The sequence below is a fragment of the Triticum dicoccoides genome, chromosome 4A, assembly GCF_002162155.2.
Source record: "Triticum dicoccoides isolate Atlit2015 ecotype Zavitan chromosome 4A, WEW_v2.0, whole genome shotgun sequence".
NCBI lineage: Eukaryota > Viridiplantae > Streptophyta > Magnoliopsida > Poales > Poaceae > Triticum > Triticum dicoccoides.
This window is the reverse complement of record NC_041386.1, coordinates 592,133,719-592,139,718: the sequence shown is the minus strand read 5'-3', so window position 1 is coordinate 592,139,718 and position 6,000 is coordinate 592,133,719.

The following is a 6,000-nucleotide window of genomic DNA, read 5'->3' as shown; positions in this document are numbered from 1 at the left end:
CATGGAAAGGGTATTGCCTTCCAAAAAATAGGGCTGTCATCAATGGTCAATCGTTTTTGGCGAAATTAAACCGAACTGATTTCCCGTCGGATACCTTCCAAATTTTTTGCAGGGCGTGTGTATTATGGAAATGGTATAACTAGGCAATGAAATACCTTCCAAAGATGGGCCTCTAATTAATGTAATTTTTTTGAAATAATGAAACCGAAATAATTCCCGCACGCAATGGCATGTATGGTAGCTGATAGGTAAAATATAAAGGATCACTACTAATATTTGCAAAAATCAATAATTGTTGAATGTTAGCCATTTTTCTAGTCTGGGTCATGTAGGTATTTGTACATATAATTAGAAATAATTCAGAAGTAATACTATCAAAAATAGTTGGGTATGACGTAATACTTTGTAAGAAGATTTTGCTTTGTTGAAGTTTATCAAATATCTTTTCCGTTGCCTTATCGTCCAGAAGCTTTAATCACATATTTACCTTTTAGATATCGAGAAACATTGGGTATCTACAAACATGAGCAAGGTATGGCAATGGAGATAACAACAGATAGCAGGATGATACTCAGTCAGAACACACACATTAAACAGTTGGCAGAGAGGACGACACTAGATTAGCACGACCATTGCTTAGTGTTATGCAAAAAACAAAATCAATGTGAAATCATAAATATCTTGGCACTGTTATTATTAAGGACGAAGAGTACATGCTTCAATAAGATGAAGGAAATTTTGGAAGAAAACTAATACACTTGTACTGAAACGTATCAGGTATGTAAAGGAGGATCGCCACATGTGGAAGTGTTATGGCCAGGAAGTTGGCACTTCTTGTAGACTTTATTAATCTTTGGCCTTGTCAAATTCTCTAGGTTTTGAGGACATCCAGTTCTGTAGTGTCCTTTCTCATGGCAGAATGAACATTTCCGTTGTTTACCTACACCACCTTCCGCAACAGATTTGAGCCTTGCTGTCCTCGGACGTCCTCGCTTCTTGCGTCGGTCAGGTGGAAGCACATCATCATGCATTTGAGCTTCCAAGATGTCCTCGTCTTCCATTTCATTGGCGCACTCATCATCTGATTCTGCAGATAAATGTGTAGACGTTGTGTGGACTTGAGGTATAGCCATAGCATCTTCTTGGGTTGACAGCAAACGGATCTCCTGTAAAGCTTCAGTAATTTTCCTCATTGCAACATGGTGCGCATCAACTGATGCATCACCTTTGGACGATAGGTCCATGCAAGCTTCGAATAACAGGGTACGCCGGTGAGTCCTCGAAGCAGCAGCATCCATGTCGAATCTGCTTTTATTTCCTTCTCGGGCATTGCTCGTCCATCTTTTCTTGATGTATTTGTCTGGAAGAGTCCGGCACCCAATATGCATCATAACCTGAAACAAAAATAAATAATATAATTTGACTCTAATTTCCTTGGGAAAAGAAGACTAGTACTGAAAGGTTACATTGTTCATACCCTGATTATGTGTGAGCATAATATGCCCATGTGTTCAAACAATCTACAAATACATCTGTATTCCTCTTCATCTTCATTTACATGAACTGGAAACTCTAACTTACTCCAGTTTTCCCTCGTATCACAATCCATGTGAACAGTGATGTATGTGCCATCATCTCTGATTTCTTGGACAAAGTAAGATGCACTCATGTATACCTGGTCGCTGAACTTCGCAAACATGGTGTCCGTGTAAACTTTAGCAGCTTTCCTCTCTATTGGCGAACCACATCTCGGTTGCCTTGCATCCTGTGAATATGAGAAGTGGCAAATTAGTGAGGTATGGGTAATGAATCACGTTTAGAAAATGGAAAAGGTATACTTGTATTGTATTATAAATGTACCTTCGAAGTGTCGAACTCAAGTTTGTCCTCAGCCGCAATCCTATCCGCAATAAATTTATCGTATTGTTTAACAAAGTTATGCATGGTTGATGATGGTGAAACGTAGGCTTTGAGCACATGATTCATGCACTCACTGCGTTTCGTTGTCGTCATCTTTGCGAAGAAATAATCTTTGAAGTATGGTGGCGCCCAGCAATCACGTTTATCCCACACATCTTGTAGCCAGGTGTTGCTATGGAGATCATACTCAGCAATAGGTGAGTTCCAAGCACCTTCAAACTCATCTATGGTCCTTGTATGATTAAGAACTCTATGGAACTTGTCTTTGAAATCAGATGTCTTGCTGTAAAGAGTAGGACCTATATGTTCTTTTGCTTTGTAAAAAATGTGCCATTTACACCACCTATGGATTGTGTTAGGGAATACAGCTTTGATGGCGGCCCTGTTCTGGTCTGTATTATTTGTAGAAAATAATTAGAATGTTTGAAGAAAAGAAAACAGGAAAGTGCTTTAAGGGTATGTGGAGAGTAAACCTGTGAGAATTCCAACTGGATGCTTATCTTCGACAGCTTTGAGAAAAGTACTAAACAACCACTTGAAGGCATCCTCCGATTCTTCTATAACCAGTGCGCAGCCAAAGATGATAGTCTGGAAGTGATTGTTTACACCCACAAAAGGAGCAAATGGCATACCATATATATTTGTTTGGTAGGTAGTATCAAATGTAACCACGTCACCAAAGTGCTTGTAACTAAGCCTAGACCAAGCATGCGACCAGAAAACATTTTTTATCTTGCCATCCTTTCCAACATCGACAGCATAAAAGAAATCTTTGCTTGATTTTTGCATTTCTACAAATAGCCGTAATGTCTTCTTGATGTCATCTGTATTTTCTTCAATTCGGATTGATTGTTTAACACTTTGAAAATACGTCCTAGTGTAAGGCAGCATCGATGCTCCTCCAGCAATCCCGGCTAAATATCCATACATTTGAGTTGTGGTGCTATTGTTTTCCATCATATCTTTCATAATGCGTCTGGTGCCCTCACCGATTTTGTTATGTGATTTCCAGTTGCGGGTCATACCTGTACTGGTTGTAAAGGGGTGATTGTGTTCTTGCCGGAGTTGTGTGATGATCCACTTATGTTCTTCATGTCTGTGTATGCGCATCATGGCACCGCAACCTCTCTTCACAGATTTTTGAACCCCCTTAGATGGCTTGCCCTGGGAAAGGAAAGACAAGACAATAGGAAAATTGAATGATCCCACAATCATGAATTAATTTAGTTTGAGTAATAAACGATAAGTAGTACATACCTCGCATGAGCATACAAAATCGATGTAAGTAGTGTCACCAGCAACATTTTGGACTTGTTTACGAATTCTTATACCAAACCCTTTTCTCAACGCGTACATGTTATAAAACTGAAAGGCATCTGTGTCTTCATGGAATACCTGGCCTAAAAAAGGATCCATAATCGTTGCATCACAATATTCTGGTGGAATAGTAACCAGCGCAGTTCTGGAGTCATCACTAATTGTAGAATATAGAATGAGTCAATACTCAGTACAATATCTAGAACAAAAATGACTAATGTGTGCATTACATAGGGAAGACGGGTATAGTAGTATCAGAAATCACCAGCCACTGGTAGTCCTGCCTTGATTAGAACAATCCAGTGAAGAACATCCATCCGTGCCACCAGCGACATCTCCTTCAGAAGGAGTGGCCATTAGGTTGCGCTTGAGTCTATGGTGTTTCGTTGTGAAATGGTGTGTCTGGGAAGGAGGGATTCTCCTTTTAAATACCCATACGTGAGATAGGAGACTCCACCAGCCATGATCAGTAACTGATTCGGGTTATTAACTCATAGTTATTGGTGTGATTCATTGCCAAATTACTAGGAATTAGTGATTTGTTGCATTCACTAGTAGTGGTTCAGCATACAAGGCAGTGCACAAGCACTTGCTCAGCTTCCATATTTACGAAAGATTTTAGATTGCTTCTTAATTGCAAGACACCTAGTTAAAGAATCCTCGCTGATTCCGTATTAAAAATTGATGTGTGCTATGATCGTCTGACTTACATTTTTTATTAAGAATTGAACTGGGTACTAGCACTACAGAAGGTGTGGATATTGGTTATTTGCAACGACAAGAAATGTAGTGAGTATGGCGCTGGTAGGGTTAGTTGAGAATAATAACGTAAAATAGTAGTGAGTATGGCGGTCCGGTTTGCATGGATGCGTCAAACCCACAGCAGAGCAGTTGCTACCCTCTGAGCCCGCCATGATATCTGTGGCGCCATTTAGCTGACCCGTGTCGACGCGCAGTTGGCATTTCCCTAAACCGCAGCACACCATCCGCCGAATTTAATGACTTGTCGGTACGTAAAATTTTAAGTTGATGTCATTGAATATTAAGTATATATCTGAGGTATGATATGCTATGATGGCCAAGTACTAGAGGAGAAAGATTAGTGTATGTATGAAACTGAAGGTAATATTCAGATTTTGTTTTTATTGGAGTATGGGAGACCCAAACGAGTTGAATTGTAAATCCGAAATGGAGGAAATAATTGTAGTCTAATTTGTATGAGGCTTCGTTTAAGAATTATACATGTCGGCGCTAAAAAGTGTGACAACAAGATATGTCCGTGGGAATCTGGACTGACAACATGATACCCAAGGAAACGTATGAACGGATTGAACAATAATTTGGCAGTTGTTCTGGCATAAAATGAAGCAAATAATTGTACTTATTACATATAATGTTCACTACTTTGTCCCAAAATGACAGCTAGTTCGATATACTTATGTAAAATATGAAATAAAGGTAATAAGACCGTCTTCATTTCTTCACGACGACTCCATCCTCATATTGCCTCACAAGTTGTTTGACGAAATCTGGAAGTGCCGCTACATTATCTCTGATGGTAAGAATGTCCATTAGAATGTTGGCCCTAACATTGTCCATGCAAGTCTGTGTTGAGGATAGGAAGTAAGTAATGCAACACGAGGATGATAGTTTTTTTAATGGAAATTATTGTAAGAAAAATTATCGATGGCTTACTGGATTGAGCTCTTTGGCGACTTCTATCCCATTCCAATTCTTCATGAACTCCAAAGTATAAACACCACTCTCAACCCTGCATAATTGGATGTAACTGGTATATAAATAAACAGTTAAATCTTGAACTATCATGAGATGTAAGGTTATCCAGAAGAATTTCTTACTCAAATCGGTGTCTTGGCACAACAAGTTCGTTATAAGCCCATGTAGTTACATCTTCTTTCCAGTCACTGAAGAAGAGGGTCAAGCATTGTTGCATGGCAGAAGCCAACATAGGTACAATCCAAGTATGTCTACTATATTGCTTAATATCCACGCTAATTTTAGTCTTACTAGAGTCAAGGATGCAAATAACTCTGTGACGCAAGTTGAATGTATAACAAGACCAGTGTTTAATGTCGCATAGGGAAACATAAATCTGCATTGACCATATACCCGGCCGTTAGACAAAGCACATTAATCTAGATTAGCAAAAAAATGTACTTGTATCTGAACAACACTTACAGTTTCACACTTGGAGACGTTGTACTTGAGGTGCGGACCAGTGAACTGTTGTCGAAATAATTCCGGGTTATAACAATCTCCACCAGCAATTGCATGAACCTGCAAACGTCTTCCGTAAATAAAAGTTTGGGTAATAAATCCAAATTTTACGGAGCACGATAACGAGATAACTAACCCCAAAATCAGGCTCAATAAAGTGGCGCTTTCCATAAGCGTCAGTTTCCCCGTACATTTCGAAATCCAGTTGAATGAGCCTTCTAGTGTAAAGACTCATAGTTGGATATTCAACTTTGTCATTGCCTTCAATGAAATTACGGATGTCTGTCCCCGTTAGTTTGATCGCAGTTGGCTTGACATGAGCTACCCAAGTAGAGCTATATGTAGGGGATAATTAATAAACATTGTGAACTTCATAGGTTACTATACTACCAAAAAATTTATGAAAAGTTTAAATACCTGGATACATCTTTAGTCTGATAGTTCTTAATCCAGTTAACTAATACATTCATCACGTCTTCTGGACAGGAATGTACAGCAGCCACGTTGCCAAATGGAGAGTTAATA